The sequence below is a fragment of the Dermochelys coriacea genome, chromosome 26, assembly GCF_009764565.3.
Source record: "Dermochelys coriacea isolate rDerCor1 chromosome 26, rDerCor1.pri.v4, whole genome shotgun sequence".
NCBI lineage: Eukaryota > Metazoa > Chordata > Testudines > Dermochelyidae > Dermochelys > Dermochelys coriacea.
In genome coordinates this window covers 8,436,336-8,454,381 of record NC_050093.1, presented here as the reverse complement: position 1 = coordinate 8,454,381, position 18,046 = coordinate 8,436,336, and the positions used below count along the sequence as shown (strand labels likewise).

Below are 18,046 nucleotides of genomic sequence, written 5' to 3'. Positions count from 1 at the left end.
TGATTTTAGTGCCTGCCCTATTGATTTAGGGATGTAATTTTAGGCACTCCTGTTTCAAAATGTTGGTCTCTGATTTCTCATATTTCTCAGTTGTCTCTTGTTGCTTGTTGGCTACACTCTCAAAGCTTATAGATGGCCAGAGTGAATCCGGGGCAGGAGTGACTACAAGCTGATAGTTGTTCAGTGACGTATGTGAAATGATTTGGTCTCAGTCCAATGCCAGCGGGCACGTAATCACATCACAAAACAAGGCTGTTACCGTGGATGCCAACGGGCAAGCCTGGTGGCAGACGCGAGACAAAGATTCAGCAGGCTGTTAAGAGTGAGCTGGAATAGTGGAAGGATGGTCTAGCAGTTAGGGCGATAGCATAGGATATGGGAGAGCTGCGTTCACATCTTTGCTCTGAAGCCCAGCGAGGGGGGCGGGGGTCTCGGAAACTAAGCAGGAACGTCTACACTGCTATTTTTAGCCCTGTGGCACAAACCCCACCAGTCCCATTCAGTTGACCCTGGCTCTGCAACTTTCTACTGTGGGTGGGGTTTTTGCTGTGTAGATGTACCCATAATCTCTCTGTGCCTGAGGTTTCCATCTGCAACATGGGGATAACAGCACCGCCCTACCTCACAAAGGTGCTGTGAGAATAAATACACCAAAGATAATGAGATGCTAAGATGGTGATACAAAAATCTTAGACAGGCAGATCCTCATAATGATCTTCGGTGGTTTTGATTACAAAATAGGCAAACCTTGGTCACTTCCGTGGAGTTGTCACTGAGTTTATTTTGGAGTTTTCTTCAGGAAACTCCAGCAGAGAGCTTTTAAGAAAACCGCTGCCTTGAGAGTTTTCAGGTATCTCCAACCCTAGCTAGGTTTGGAAACTAGAGTTGCTAAGGGAAACTAGTGGGGATTTTGTTTCGTTTGGTTTTTTTTTTTCCTAATTGAAAATTAGCCAACTGTTGGTGACAGTCTGAAAATAAAAAATAACCAGCTCTGGAGTTGTTTGAAAAATTGGAGTGGGGCAAATTTCACAAAACTGTACTTGAAGGTTTCCTCAAATTCCCTCCCCCCACAACTTCAAAATGTCCCAGTTCAAAATTTTGAACAACTCTACTGGAGACATTGTGAACCCCCAGCAGAGGTTATTAACAGTGTTTGAACCTGCTGTCTTCAGCACCTAAGCACAAACTTCTACCACCGAAGCTAAAGGAGAAGCCCCATTTCTAAGAACCAGTAGTTGGCTGTTATCTTCTCAGGACTCAACACACGTTTTGCAAAGGTATTACAGGAACATGGGGAAAACTGGTTTCTTTTGACCTATCCAGTCTCAGATGAAACCATGCAGAGGAGGTGAAGGTTTGGTCTCTTGTCTGTTACAGCTGAACAGATTCACCCATCTTCACCGGAGCTGAAGAGGGAAAGCAAAGAAAAAAATAAAAACCCACTGAGGATAAGGGTCACTGAGAGAAGGAGAGACTCAGGATGAAAAGCCCCAGTAGGAAACAACTGGAAAAAGCTCTCCTGGTGTCAGAAGGAAGAGGAAGGGTTCTTTCCATATACTCCATTACTAAGCTGCCTACAAGAAACACTAGAAAACTAGTTAGGCGCCTTTTTGCTCTCTCTCTTCACATCAAGTGAACAGCAGCAGCACGAGATTAAGCTGCCGTCTCTCAAAAAGTGTGTCGGCAGCATGGGTTAGGAATACACTGGAAACATCTGTTCATGCGGAAGCCACTTGAAAAGTAATCAGAGATGTAGCAAAAGGATAGGAGTGTGCATAGCATTGATTTAATTTGACTGCAATTTATTTATTGTCCGTTGTCTCAGGAGGTGCCCTTTTTCCCCTGGCAAGCAATTTTGCTGTTGGTTTCCATTGTCCTGATCAAACAATAATAATAATATCTTGTAGGCATTATGATTTCCCCACTGGATCAGGTCAGTGTCCGATCTAGTCCAGTATCCGTCTCCAACAGTGGCGAGCAACAGAAGCTTAAGAGGAAAATGCAACCATCTCCCACAGTAGGCAAATGTAGGGCAATCTGCCACCCACCATCTCCTGGAAAGTCTCATCCTAGCCATTGAGTTCAGAGAATTGCTTAGGTTCTGAAGCATGAGGTTTAATGTCCTTCCCTTAAGGCCCTATTGAGCTGGGTGGAGAGATCTACATGGTGGCCCAAGTGCAGCCTTCAGAGTCCTAAAGCAAGGTCTCCTTTTCCCGATAAGTGATGGGTGAGGATAAATCTGACCATCTCTAGTTCTTATTGCTGATTGCTAACTTTGGCCAGCAAGTAAGTTCTGTCCAGCTATCAGGGAAGAAGGAAAAGCAAAATAGTCTGGTTGGAAGCATTTCTTTTTCAGTGTGTCAAAATGGTTATTTAGGGCATAATCCAAAGTTTACTGAAGTCTGGTGGAGTCTTTCCATTGACTTCTTTGCGTCCGGCCCTTAGTGAGGATGGGTGAACCAGTTAAGATCATAGTGGGGATGGGAGGAAAGACAAAACATGGAGGAAAAAAGGAAAATCCTTAAGGCTACACTAAAGATGTCTTAAACCCCCCACACTTAAGAAATACAAACCCAAAATAAGCGTGGTCATTTGTCTTTATTGGCATCCATTTGAATTCATGGAGAAAGGTATAATAAATAATGATTTTGAGTCAAAATCCCAAAACCAAACTGGAATCATGAATCCCAGAAGCCTGCCATGGAATTAAAGAATATTTGAACATGATTGTGGATCTCTGAAATTTACTGCTGAGTCTAGCCTCTTTTATGGGCTCACTCAGAAGTACGGATCCAGATTAAGGGTAAATTCAGATCCAAATACCACTAATAAACTGTCAAGCCATAAGAACTTCAGCATTCTGTCCAATCTCTGGACCATATTATGCTACAGGAAAACCCAGATGCTGGTCAGAGGCCTACGCCTCCCATTTGCGGCTCAATCCAGTAGGAGTTGGATTGAACCCTTACGCATTCAGATCATTAACCATTATAAATGAGACAAGCCTCTTCTAGAGTCCCATCCTGAAAATCTGTCTGGGTCAGGGCTGGGACTTGAACCTGCCCGTCATACCTCGGAGCAAGAACTACTAGATTCTACTTTGTTGTCTGTTTACTTTTTTCTCCTCTGCTGCATTCATGTATATTTATGTGTCACTCCAAAATAGCCAAGAGCACTTTAATCAGAGGACTATCTGCAACCTAATCAGGGATAATACTAATCAGGAAGTGCAATGCATGCTCCAACTCCTATTGCAAAGGAGGGAATTGGAGCTGATGCTCACGGTCTCTAACTCCAAAATAGAATTTGGTGTTGTCTCTTCTGCTTTTCCCCCAGCAGGAGGAGGAAAGAGAAATTAAGGCCATTTATTGTTACATAAATTTTAAAGCCACATAGTGTGAGCAATGAGTGCCGGATAGGACCTGGGAACTGGCGTAGTCTTGAAGAGATTGGCAACTTGCTGTTTGCATAAATTAGACCTCTTGTCTCTTGCATTTCCAACGATAGGGAACTACTTTTTCAAAATAATCTTGAAATTCTGTCCTTTTTGTCACATGCCCCAGCATAGCTACTATTTTTAGCTTTCAGGAGAATGATCTAAATGTTCAAATGCGGGCACAAACCTGCTGCTTCAGCTTTTTTAAACCAATAACTTTGCAAGCTTCATAACTCATGATTTTTGTACAGCGATTGCATTTAAAAGAACAGGGATGAGAGGAGGAATATCTGGACATAAATAAGAGACAATCATGAGGTTTTGCAGACTTAAAATTTAGACCTGCCAGGCAATAAGGTACATCTGTTTAACATAATGCCCTTTCTTGAGCTGAGAGAGAGTTGGAGGGTATCTCCCTCCCCGCCAGAGTTTTGGGGAAAATCCCTTTACACAGTTCACATGGAAGTCTTTGTTTCCTGAAGTCTTCCCAGATATAAATGATAAAAGTCCACATTTTCTGCCCCATCTTTCAATCACAACTTCATGGCATCAGAAACCCCACAGAGCTACTGGATTGTATTTTTAATGCAGATTTTCTACGGAAGTGTTTGGTCTTTTTAATTCATTTTAGAAAATATGTTGACTTTAAAAAAATCTTCATTTTGGATGTAATCCTGCTTGAACTGAAGTCAATGGGAGCAGTATTGGACCATACATTTGTGTCCATATCTGCTTTATTGTTTTTTTTTTCCTTGTCCTTTGGAAAATTAATAGATTATGGGCTAGATCCTCAGCATTGACTTCAGTTTAGTTACTCCAGTGTACACCTGCTGGGGATTAGAAGATACACTGCGTGTGTGTATCTAATTATAGAGTTAAAGGCTGTCATACGAGATCAATTTATTTGTCAGTCACACCTCCAGTGATGACCAGTCTCTGGTGTTTCAGAAAGAGGTGAAAATCCCCCATAATGCACCTCCCCCGCTGAGCCATACAGTTATACACGCAAGCTGCATCTAAACTAGAAACATTAATACTTTGTTTTCAGCAATCAGCAGCAACACTGCAACTGAACTGGTGCTAAACTGCAAGTGTAGGAGGCTTCAGGTGGTTTTAACACCAGGTCTCAAACTACTGCCCTGGATCTGCGTATGCTAGCTTTTTTGTACCATCATTGCAGTTGTTTTGTTGCTGAAATATGGAGACAAGGCTTCCTGACCCCTGCAACGATCTTCCCAGGCCCTGAAGCATGAAATTTAATTCCCTTTTCTTAGCACTAAGAACCTCTTAGATAACACAGTGATAGATGCTATATAACCACAGACAGATGGCGTGCAGAACAATAAATGCTGTTATTAGTCGAGAAATTACCCCAGTCTTTATCATTTTTACACTGACACAATCCCGGAAATCAATTCAGAGCTCCAGCAGTAATATCTGGAGCCACTGCAGTCTCGAGGAATCAGTGGCTCACCTCCCCATTACAAAGGGATTCTTCTTTGTTGTGATCATTAGCACAAAATAATTGCATTCTTCTTTTTTTTTCCCCCAAAGAGATTTGGCTTTGCTGACCAAAAAGCAACAACAACAAAACGTCTTCTCTTTTTCAAAGGATTACTTTCAGCAAACAAGCAAAATTAGGCTGTGCAAAATAAAATAAAATAAATAAATAAAAAATCTATCGCTTTACATACCCAAAGAATAATTTTAAGTAATTTGTGAAGCAGGAGCTGGTTAGGATCAGAGAAGTGGTTGTAATCAAAGTAACTGGGGGGGAAAACAGGCTTCTTTCAGAAAATTAAGTACCTCGTTAGAAACCAATCTTTGTTCTCCATATTCAGATAATGTATCCAGTAAAATAGTTCCATCTTGATTCTGTTCATTTGGGAGGAAAAACCATATTGGGCCGGAATGACACAGGTGTTTAGGCACCTAATCCACTTAGGCGTTTTTGTAAAATCCGCTAGGCACCTATGTGTATTTTTAGATGCCTAAACAACTTTGTAAATCTGATGCTTGTAACAAATCCATGGCTACCTAGGGCTTCAAAGTTGTTACTATGCTGCACGCTAAAGCCACTTAGTGCTGCACACCAAGGCCACTTTACCGGGATAGAACTCGGATCACCCCTACCACACACCAAAAGGTGAGTCTCTGCTAACTGCTGGCAATATAGGGTTTGTGACCCACACTTGATTAGCTCTTATTCTGTCCAATGGAGGGCAGTGGGACATAATCACTGCACTGCACAATGTTTTTGAGTTATTTAGCAACGTTTGGCATATTTTAAAAGATACCATAGTATATGGTGTATTTTTTTAATCTGTACCTTACTTTGGTGTCTCATTAAATAATTAGTTTTTAAGGAAGCATAAGGCGTTCATGTCAACACACTACATGTCTTAGGTAGAGATGGACTTGCAACACTGGCGCTAAACATACTCTGAACTATGTGATGTTCAAGATAGATAGAGTTCCTTCTTGTCTGGGAATTTTATTCCCTTCTCCTCGAGTGCAAGCTGATGGGATAAGTCCACCTGTATATCTCCTCTTCATAGGTGTGGGGTGACCACTCAGCAAAGTCTTTATCCTGTGACGTTTCACAATGGCTCATTTGGTTTCAGTGGGCCTTCTTGTGTGCAGGACCGAAAACCTTCTGTAGGAAGCCTGCCTTTACATTAAATGAGGCTTCTGTCCTCTTTGGTGAGTTACACAGTTACAGAGAATGACAGTGCCAACACTTAATATCATCCGACAACATGGTGCACAGATATGTATAAGTGAGATTAATACGTGTGGCATCCTACAAGCAATTCATAAAGACTAAACACATTTGTAAAATCTTAAGAACTATTTTAACAATACTAACACACAGATGAGCCAGACGGGTTTCCAACTATGTTTTTGTCAGTGTTCAATTGTGGCCTAGGGGCCTTGGCACCTGGTCTGCTAGCATCACATGGGGGGAGTGGTAAATAACAAAGAAGACAGGTCACTTGGTAAACTGAGTGCAAACAATATGCATGTAAATAAACACATCTAGGAACAAAGAATGTCGACCATACTTTCAGGATGGGGGACTCTGTCCTGGAAAACAGTGATTCTAAAAAAAGATTTGGGGGTTGTCAAGGATAGTCAGCTGAGCATGAGCTCGGACACTGTGTTCGGCACTGGAATATTTTATCCAGTTCTGGTGCCCACAATTCAAGAAGGAAGTTGATAAATTGAAGAGGGTTCAAAGAAGAACCATGAAAATGATTAACGGATTAGAAAACCTGCCTTACAGTGATAGATCCAAGGAGCTCAATCTATTTAGCTTAACAAAGAGAAGGTTAAGGGGTGACTTGATTCCAGTCTATTAGTACCTATGTGAGGAACAAATATTTAATAATGGACTCTTCAGTCTAGCAGAGACAATCCAATGTCTGGAAGTCCAAACTAGACATTCAGACTGGAAATAAGGCATAATTTTTTGACGGCGTGCATAATTAATCATTGGAGCAATTTAGCAAGGGTCGTGGTGGCTTCTCCATCACTGAGAAGTTTTAAATCAAGATTGAATGTATTTCTAAAAGACCTGCTCTAGGAATTATTTGTGGGGGAGTTCTCTATTTTGTACTCTGTGGGAGATTAGACTAGATAATCAAACGTTCCCTTCTGGCTTTAGAATCTATTAATCTATGAAAGTGCAATTAAGTAGGTTATCTGCATGCCTTAGCTTCATTGAAAAACATTCGTCGTTGTCCCTCCACTTCCGCTAAGCAGTAACATGTTTATGCTTGGGATCTGAGAACTAAATTGGCATGCACCACACTTTGCACAGTATGGATGGGTTTTCTGGGAAGGGGACCAATGCCATGGCTGCTGACGCCGCTACATCATTAAGAGGCAGATGTTGCCACTAGTCTGGGATGCGCTCCTCTTTCAACATTTGCCACCTCCTAGTTTGAAGCCTGAGCTTGGCATTGCTGCAACAACTCCCAATGGGAGACGCTGCTCCTGAGCTGTTTGCTGACTGCAGAAGCGGTGACATTTTGACACTGAGAAAAATGGAAGTGACCAGAACTTCCTGCATCCCTGTTTTAAAAAGAATGCCAAGCTCTGATTTTTCATAGGGCATAGGTGCTAATTACTGGGAAACAGTAATAAGAGATGCCAGTCCCCTAAGGGGAAGTATTTGGTGCAGGCATTATTTTCCATCTAATCTATTAAATTTAGAAGTTAGGATGACTGCCACCTGTGACTGACACCACTGTGACTAAAAACGTATGCACGCACACCTGCCTCCCCTGTTACTTTGTCTTCTCTCCCACTACCTGTTTGTGTCCTTATCTACTGGGCTGTATCCTAGATCGTTACCTGAGTAGCACCTAGAGGCCCCAGCCAAGACCCTGTTGTGCTCGGCACTGACTAAAAAGTGCCAGACAGTCCCTGTCCCAAAGGCACTAACTATACTGTCTAAATAGACAGGACAAATGGTGAAAGGGGAAACAGGCCTACAGAGATGAAGTGACTTTCCCAAGATCTCACAGCAAGTCAGGGGCAGAGCCTGGCACAGAACCCAGATCTCCCAAGTTCTAGATCAGTGCAAAATCCACTGGACCATGCCAGCTGTCAGTAGTGTGGTGTTTGTCGGCCAGGGACTCTCTCCTACGATGTGTGTGTACAGCAGGTAACAAAATGAACCTGATCCCGGATGGAGCCTCCAGGTGCAAGAACCACAATCAGAGAGGCTTCCACACAGCTCGAGTTCCAGCTTTGGCCCATTTGTTTACCTGGAACACTATACGTTATATAGCGACATCTAGTGACTGAATAACATGCTGTGACTAAGCACATCACTATCCCATTGATTTCAATGGGCTTTGGATTTGACCCTAAATCTTTATGATGTATTCTTCTTCTCACTATCTTCTTGCTTATGTGTGTTTAACGCAGGCCCTTCCATGTTACTTTTACAAACTTTTATGTGTTTTAATTTTCTTTTATTACTTTGTAGCCAATTTCCAACAGCTCCACAAGATGAAACAATGAGGCAGAGCTCCTAATAAACCCACATTCGTCAATGCCTTGTTTTCTCCCTTTCATTTCTAATGACTATCCAATCACTTGGACAACTGATGTTTCTGAGCTTGCAATTAGATCCATGCTTTCTGCCGATGATGAAGAGAAATTTAATTAAATCAATGCTTTTAGAGGTGGAACAAACTCAGGAATATTTCTGGCAATATTCTCCCCTTCCTATAAACCTGCCGTCCATTAACTCAATACGCCAGGCATGGGCTTAAAGATTTTGTCCTGATGGTAAACAGTGAATTGAGATTTATATCCCTCTTCATTTTTATTATTGTTGTTAATGGAAAGCTTTTTATTTTCAGATGCAAATCAAGCAACCAGCAATGGGAGATCAGAGACAAAAAATCTATAACTCGTCATCCAAAGAATAAGAAGGGTTTGTAGGATTGAACCTTTGACTTCTGAAGACTAGCCCTTTAGACAGACGTCTACACCGGAGAGTGACAAGACAGCACAGAGCTATCAGAGGCACAGGCTTTTTTTTATTTTTATTTGGTGGGGTTTGAGTAAAAAAAAAAAAAAAGAAAAAAGATACAACAGTAGTTGAATACCACATTAATGAGTAGTTTTATATCACAATTAAATTTGTCCATTTTTAATACAGCGGGAGAAAGAAGCGTCTGTTCTAAACTCAGTGTTCCCGTTATTTATTACCGCAATTCCTAAATTTTGAATGGGCTAAAGCCCCCGTAAGCACTTGTCTCCAGCCACAGAGACAAGTGGAAGCATTTATTATTTGTATTACTCCAGCCCCGTTGGAGAGGAAGGGGCCTGTTGTGCTAAATGCTGTACGTCACGCGGTGAGACAGTCCCTGCCCCAAAGAGCTCACAGTCTGAACAGACAAGGCAAATGAAGGGCATGAGAAAGAATGTGTTGTTATTCCCATTTTACAAGCGAGGAACCGAGTTGTACAGCGATGAAGGGGTAGAGTAGCAGCTCCCACATTTCCTGGTTTATGTACCCCACCTTCTTAAAATGTTGTGATGTGAATGGCTGGAACATCAAGCTCCCGCACCACACTTTGGAAAGAACATGGAGTTGCCGCAAACCCAGTATAAGGGGCAACCTGCAGTCACCCTGAACTCATTTAAAAAATCACAGGTTTCAGAGTAGCAGCCGTGTTAGTCTGTATTTGCAAAAAGAAAAGGAGTACTTGTGGCACCTTAGAGACTACCAAATTTATTAGAGCATAAGCTTTCGTGAGCTACATGAAGTGAGCTGTAGCTCACGAAAGCTTATGCTCTAATAAATTTGTTAGTCTCTAAGGTGCCACAAGTACTCCTTTTCTTCATTTAAAAAAAAATGGTGATGCAAATCAAATGCATAGCAGAATAAGGGTGACACGCACTTAATTTGGGGGCATTGCACTATTCAGATACAGGTTCACCTTTTTTGCCGTCTCTCTCATTTCCACAACCTGAAGGTCTCTTGTTGTTACATCTTGGAGAGGCTAAAGCTGTTTAGTACATTGTGCTTCTCAACTTCTTAAAGATATTTTTTCTGAACAAAAAAAAGAGAGAACTATTGATTCTTTTACAATCTGTTTGCTTAAAGAAACTTCAGAAAGAGATAAGAAAAGACCAATTATTTTCTTACATCTGCTTTACTCAACTGTTGCTGAGTGCAGAACTCCAGACAGTGCAATTGGATTGTTATATGTATTCTCGAGTTACTAGTTATTATATGTAATATCCTACACGTTTAAAATTTTCCACTCAGTTTTATTGTTTGCAAGGCAGAGTTGCTGATAGAATAAAAGAGTATGGGTTTCCTTTTCCTTGGCTAGTACTGTGAGTTCAATAAGTGTTTCCATCATGACAAAGAAAGACGAGCGATCTAGAGAGGAAGAAACATATTGCGGGAAAGCACAGGACTGGGAATCGGGAGAGCTGGGTTCAATTTTCAGCTTTGCCACAACCTCCCTGTGCAACCATGGGTGAGTCACTGAAGATGCATCTACACTGGGTGTAGATACATCTACACTGGCCAAACCCAGCACTGCAAAGCTGCACCAGTGTCTACACTAGCACTACAGCTACGTAAGTGTTTAACTTTGGATTTCTGGGTGCATATCTGAGGGTCTTTAGCACCTTGCCTCCCGGAGCTGCTCTAGGAATTGGTTTGTGGTGTCTTGAGAGAGAACTTGTCTGTCCTTCCCAGATGACTGTGTGGAAGTGGTTTCAGGCTCCCATGTTTGGGCAGAGACACTTCCAGCTCTGCCCACTCTTCCTTTTGTTCCAACTGGGGGACAAAGCATGCATGACTGTGTCTCAGTGGTGTGCCTGTATAAATGAGGATAATATTTCAGTTCTCCCATTCTTTGTCTTGTCTATTTGGATTGTAAGCTCTTCGGGGATGGGCATTGTCTCACTATGTATATGTGAAAACAACAAGGAGGCCGGTGGTACCTTAAAGACTAACAGATTTATTTGGGCATAAGCTTTTGTGGGTTAAAAAACCCATTTCTTCAGATGCATGGAGTGAAAATTACAGAGGCTGGCGTTATTATACTGACGCATGAAGAGAAGGGAGTTACCTCACGAGTGGAGAACCATTGTTGACAGGGCCAATTCGATCAGGGTGGATGTGGTCCACTCCCAATAATTGTTGAGGAGGTGTCAATTCCAGGAGAGGCAAAGGTGCTTTTGTAGTGAGCCAGCCACTCCCAGTGCCTATTCAAGCTCAAATTAACGGTGGTAAATTTGCAAATGAATTTTAGTTTTGCAGTTTCTCTTCGAAGTCTGTTTCTGAAGTATTTTTTGTTGAAGGATGGCTACTTTTAAATCTGTTACAGAATGTCCAGGGAGATTGAAGTGTTCTCCTACTGGCTTTTGTGTGTTGCCATTCCTGATGTCCGATTTGTGTTCATTTATTCTTTTGCATAGAGACTGTCCGGTTTGACCAATGTACATGGCAGAGGGGCATTGCTGGCACATGATGGCATATATAACTTTAGTAGATGTGCAGGTGAATGAGTCCCTGATGGTGTGGCTGATGTGGTTGGGTCCTCTGATGATGTCGCTAGAGTAGATATGGTGACAGAGTAGGCAATGAGGTTTCTTGCAGGGATTGGTTCCTGGGTTAGTGTTTCTGTGGTGTGGTGTGTAGTTGCTGGTGAGTATTTGCTTCAGGTTGGGGGGCGAGGGACTGGCCTGCCTCCCAAGGTCTGTGAGAGTGAGATGTGCATGTATATGTGCAGTGCCTATTACAATGGGACCCCAAGCTTCGGTGAAGACTATAGGCTCAACTGCAATGTAAATATGAATATCTAATATAGGCATAATTACATTTGTCCCCCGCCCAGGGGTGTTCTGAGGCATCAATATATGCGTTTTTGAATGCTTTACAATCCTCAGATGAAAGGTTCTATAAATGCAAACTAGTGTTATTAAGAGGTCCCAAGTTACCTTGGCATTATGTTTTCCCTTAAGATTTTTAATAGTTTTTCCATTATTTTTAAATGTCTTTTCCATATTCTGCAGAACGATTCACATGGTTTTCCCTAAGAAAAGATGGTTTTCACAGATGCAAATAGCAAAATGTCATCCTGTCTCAGTTGTTGCCAAATCTCATGATTTTTACCACAGGTCTCATGATATTTTGTATTTTTACAAAGCCTCAGCTCCTGGAGTCCTGTGATTATGTGGGAATCTCAGCTTTCATAAATAATAGTTTTTAATTGGTTGTGGAGAAAAGCTTAAAAATGAACTCTAAACAATAATACTGAGCTCGTAAGTAAGACTGTTCGTCATAAGATCTCCGAATGATTTACAAAGGAGGGCAGTATCGTTATCCTCATTTTACAGATGGGAAAACTGAGGCACAGAAAGGCAAAATGATTTGATCCAGGCCACCCGACAGGCTGGTTACAGAACTGGGCATAAAATGCAGTTTTCTTGAGTCCTAATTCACTGCTCCATCCACTTGGCCACACTGCCTCTTCTAAGGGCTCAACAATCAGAAGACAAATAAAAAGGACCTACAATTTTTATTTTGACAATCTCGTGATTTTAATGGGGGCCTGACGCAAGGTTTTTGAAAGCTAGGGGTTGGCAATGCTGATGCCGATGTATGTGACTGTAAACAATCAGTTTTCACTTGTAATGAGATGGAAGCTTCAGTCCTACAGGCCATGTCTTTTGGGGTTCACATTCTGCATTCCTTCTTGTGGAAAAGAAAACTGTGAAATCTCAAGTGGCATTGTTCCTGGCGGAGAGAAAGGGAAGTGTTTGGAATAGGAACCGAGATCCTTCTGCTTTCGTATCACAGCACCGCAAACAGCAGCCAAATGTGCTATTGAGTGCCATTTAAGGATCCAGTTGAACATATGGGCAGTATAATCAAAACAAACTCCATCAGTATCTATAAAAGTTAGATAATATTTGCATGCTGAGTCTGAGACCCTTTAATTGCAATAGGAACTGACAAGCTAGATTGGCCATCTTCAGCAAAATTGTCAAGGGCGCATAGCTGGTCTGAAAGCCAGTGTTTACTCAGAATGGGCCTTTGTTGCACTGGAGAGATCACGGCAACTGAACAATTGTTTAATTAAGACACACTCCCTCTGTCTTTGTTCAGGCTAAACTCCAACACACAAATGAGGAGAGTTCTGCCTGTTTGAGACGGTTGCAACCAGTTTTGCTGGTCGAGGTGGAGATTTCAAAACTGATGTAGGGAGATCTGTGGCTAAACTGATTCGTCAGCTTTGAAAGTCCCACAAAACTGGTTGCATATAGGGTTCATTTCAAGTCTGCTTTGAAAAACATCAACTCTAAATCCTCTTGAAAGTGATCTGGAAAGTTGTTTCAAACTCCCCCCCCCCACCCATTTTAATCAGCTCACAAAACATCGAGGGTGGAATCCACAAAGTTATGTCGGCCCCTAACACCAGTGGGAGTTAGGCACCTAAATACTTTTGTGAATCCCACTAGGAGTTTCACACCTGGGGAACTATAAGCACCATCTTGCATTCCTTGTGGCATTAAAATTTCCCATTCAATCTTGTGTGCAAGGAATGCGGGGTTCCTTTGATAATTAGCAGTGATATTTTAATTCCCATGAGCATGAGTCATCAGAGGGGAGTGAACTCTAAAACTTCATCATCAAGTTTTACTCAGGCCTGGTCCACAGTAGGGGGTGGGATCGATCTAAGATACGCAACTTCAGCTACGAGAATAGCGTAGCTGAAGTCGACGTAGCTTAGATCGACTTAAAATCACTTACTTCGCGTCCTCGCGGCGCGGGATCGATGGCCGCCACTCCCCCGTCAACTCCGCTTCCGCCTCTCACCGTGGTGGAGTTCCAGAGTCGACGGTAGAGCGATCGGGGATCGATTTATCGCATCTACACTAGCCGCGATAAATTGATCTCCGACAGATCAATCGCTACCCGCCGATCCGGTGGGTAGTGTAGACGTGGCCTTAATGTGTGAAAGAGCAACTCGGTCAGCAAGTAGCAGTCGTAGGTCCCTATCCTCTATGTGGACAGAGAGAAATACAATGCACATGATGAGTATTTGATATGATTACAAAGTTGTAAAAATCACTTTTTAGGGCATTGTAACTAGAGCTATGTGCAATATTCACAACACCTGAAACTATACTGAAACTTAACCATTCTGCCATAAATTGAAAACTTGAATTGAGTTTGTCAAAAGATTCATGAGCCTTGCACACAATTTTGGACTCAAACTTGGGCTTTCAGGAATGATTTCTGGTGAAAGCTAGCTCCTGTCTGAATGACATACGAGTACAAAGTGTGTATGAAAATATTTCAGAGGAAGTTTTCATGTTGGGTGCCCACGTGCATCTTTTCCGCAACATTTGAAGAAATGGCTATAATTTTTAAAAATCAAAATCATGCAAAACTTCACATTTCAATTTTGGAACGTCAAATTTCAAACTCTGACTTTCAGAAAGTCACACTTTTCTCAGGAGATGCTCGTTCCATCCTCAGGAATAAGCTCTAGAGTTGTCCCTGGAAGTGGGGTCCGGGGTCAAAGGAAAAGTAATAATAAGAATAAATTATGGTAATGTTATGCCCACTTTGAGTTTGTGCTGAAATGTAGTAAAACTCGTCATTTAAATTGTTTCATGTTTCACTGCAAATATTTCATATACCTCTGTCAGAGAAGTAAAGTGTTTACTGTCTTCTACACACACAATGGTGGCTTTTGTGAAATGAGTTTGTGCACTGAGAGTAAAGAAGGGTGTTTCGGACAAGGCATTGGACAGTATATTTGATGCAGAATTCCTTTTACCTACTTCTCCAAGACCATAAGAGGATTCAAAAAAGAACTAGATAAATTCATGGAGGATATGGCTATTAGCCAGGATGGGCAGGAATGGTGTCCCTAGACTCTGTTTGCCAGAAGCTGGGAATGGGCGACAGGGGATGGATCACCTGATGATTCCCTGTTCTGTTCATTCCCTCTGGAGCACCCGGCATTGGCCACTGTCAGAAGATAGGATTCTGGGCTAGATGGACCTTTGGTCGGACCCAGTCGGGCCATTCTTATGTCCATCTGTCTTGTCTATTTAGTTTGTAAGCTTTTCAACACCACAGCTGTCTCTTGCCCTGTGTATAGTGCCTAGCACAATGGAACCTTGTTCTCAGTTGATTCTACTGTAATACAAGTACAATAACAATAGTCTTGGTTCACTTCCAAGTGAAGAGACGTTCACAGTACAAAAATGCTGTCCTCTTAGTTAGCATTAACTGGCCTTCTTGGCAATCCCAGCATCAGTGCCAATGTTTTACAGGGCAAGGAGACTGGACTCGTTTAGTCCTGCAAGCAATGCTTTCACTAGTCCATCAGTGCTGTTTAAGTGAGATTTGCCCTTTTGCTGCCCATGTTTCACCCCTTTTCTTGTCCATAGAGGAATTCACTCTCCAGAACTGCCAATCCAGCTCTACGTTCATATTTTTTTAAAAAAAGCAACACAAAACACTTCTTCACAGTACCTCGACCCGTGGAGTAATAGCCCTATAATAGTATAGGTTAGACTCAGGCTAGAGTTTAATAGCACTTTAAATCCGTCTTGCTGTGATGCTGAAATATTAACACTTTGATCGAGCCCTTTCGGTCTTTCAGTTCTGTATCAAGTCTACTGCAAAGAGGATTCTGTCTTAATGAGCCAAGGTGCCAAGGTTTTCAACGACGTCAAAATGTATACAGGTTAAAAAAACAACCCCGCCCGTTAACCCTCCGGTTCTGAGTTCAAACCTCCCCTTTTCATATTTCGTCAAACTCATTTTTTATGAATAAAAAAAGCAATTAGCGAAATTGTGTTTATGGGGATAATAATTACTGCATTTATTATAAAACAAATTACCGCTTTTCTTTCGCCTTACAAAGAGAAAACTCAGCCCTCATCCTTGTCGACAAAAATAGTTTCCTAGGAGATTTCGTTCTGTTGCAAAAATATTTACTTGTAATCAGAAGACATTTTCTTTCTACTATTTTCTCTAGCGCCTAATAGGCAGAGACGCATGTTTTTAATTAGCATATGGAATGATGGGGGGGTTTTTACCCTCACCGGAAGAGGCAAATCATGCTAATTGGTAGAGCTCTGTGATGGATTTTTTAAAAATCCTGCTCCCACCCATTCTTGCTATTATGTCAGTGGGTCTCACGGGATCTGTGGGATCCCAGTCCCGCTGCAGAACTGTATCACTTGGCACTAAACCTGTGTGCAAACCGTAACCCCTTCTGTCTTTTGTTAAGGTCAACTTCACTCCAGGGTGAACTGAGGCTTCAGGCCTGCAAACAGGCAGGTGCAGAACTTGAAGCATGCAAGTTGTCTCACGGCCTTCAGTGGGACTATTTCTTGGCTTGAAGTTGTGCGAGTGTTCCCAAAATCAGGGCCTGAAGTGAGTTGAGGCATCTGCACCAGGATTGAATTTCCAGTGGTTGCAATCCTTTGGAACCACTTCATCTTCAATTGATGCCTTCCTCCCCTTCTCTGGAACCCGGTCATGTTTAAGTTATGTGCTGAGCTACCCCTGTGGAAGCTGGTCATTTTCAGATTTTACCTTCATTTCCATCTGCGGAACCCCATGCGTGACTCGAGGCATAATCTGAGGACAGTATTTCCGCCCCGCCCACCAAAGATGGTTGTGCAATTGGGTCTTTGTCAACAGTCCTTGCCATGGTGAGTGAGCTAGAAAAAGAATCCCGTCGTTTTTTCCCAGCTGCAGTGGCTCTGCAAGAATCAGATGGCAGTAGTATAATTTTCGCAGCTCCCTACACTGCTGCTCATCTCTTCTCTGACTATTCAAGCACTTGCTGTTTGCTGTACAAATCTAGATTTTTCTTTTAAATGACTGCATTTCAAATTCCAAATGTACATGAAATATATTGTTTAAAAAAAAAAAAAAAACCCCAAACCCTTACATTTTCACTCAAGTCAGCGGATAGGACCGTGAATACAAAACAGGGAGCAGATGAGCTGAATAAGTAGGGACCGTTTTTTACATAGAACAGAACCACTCTTTAAAGTTGCAGAGAGGGAGTCTTGCTATTGAATTCAGTGGGCTTTGGATCAGGCCCTGTGCCACCAAACTTTAATGTTGTTATTTATTTGCATTGCAGTGCATGCAACTTAAGGAAATAAATCAGAGGGACATAGGCATTGCCACGCTCAGCTGTACGGGTTGTCCTAATGCTGTACCTTGCGTCTGATAGTAGCCAATAACCCAAAGTGGGCAATTATTTAAAACAAACAGCTCTGTCCACCGAGCAAGTTTCTGCCTAACTCCTTCAGTTAAAGGGTAGCATAGCAGGTGGGTGGGCCTAAGTCGCAACGTGCAGACATGGGTCTGAAACTTCCTAGACATCAGGAGTGTTGAGATCTGTGGAGTTTGGTTCCGCTCATCATGGGTGAAATCCTGGTCCGATTTGCCAGGGGGGGCAAGGATGTTTCCTTAAAGATGAAGTATTTTGATGTATTTGTATTGTGGTAGCATCTAAGAGCCCCAGACGTGGACCAAGAATTGTGCTCGGCGTGGTACAAACGCGCACCAAAAGGACAGCCCCGACGCCAATCTTGCTATGGCCTAGGAGCAGGCTCTCTGAATACCGCATGGTTCTGCGGCCCTTTTTATTTTGGACACACCCTGGCGCCGATACACTAGTGTGAGCAGAAGCCAGGATTAGCTGGTGGGAGCTTGCTAGATCTGTACTTCTCCATTCATTTTTTTTTTATTATTATTATTTTTTATTCAGAGCAGCACAACTCTAATAGCGGTGAGGTTTTTATGCTTACAGCTAGCCCAGCCAGGTCATGGAGTGTTATAAATTGCTGATGAGGAGTGAAGCACTTCTCCTTGCAGGGTACAGTACATGGTCGGTCCCATTAAGAATAATAGTGTGAATAACCATAAGCCATTAATTTTGACGAGAACAGGCCCGTATCACCTTAAAAGAGAGTGTGCCGATGATATGGGAGACTTGCAGCTGTTTCCACCGCTCACTCCCTTAATGAACAAAAATCGGAAAGCAGCTGCCAGACGAGCACCCCAGAGCCCACGAG

At 42.3% G+C, this 18,046-nt stretch overlaps 1 long non-coding RNA gene across 1 annotated transcript in view; it reads left to right on the top strand.

Moving 5' to 3' along the window:
- LOC119848734 overlaps positions 1–9,433 on the top strand; it is a 377,186-nt gene extending 367,753 nt beyond the window's left edge. The window contains exon 5 of the long non-coding RNA XR_005290325.2: positions 8,815–9,433. This is a non-coding gene — a long non-coding RNA (uncharacterized LOC119848734). The remainder of the gene's footprint in view (positions 1–8,814) is intronic.
- Positions 9,434–18,046: the final 8,613 nt, after the last annotated feature.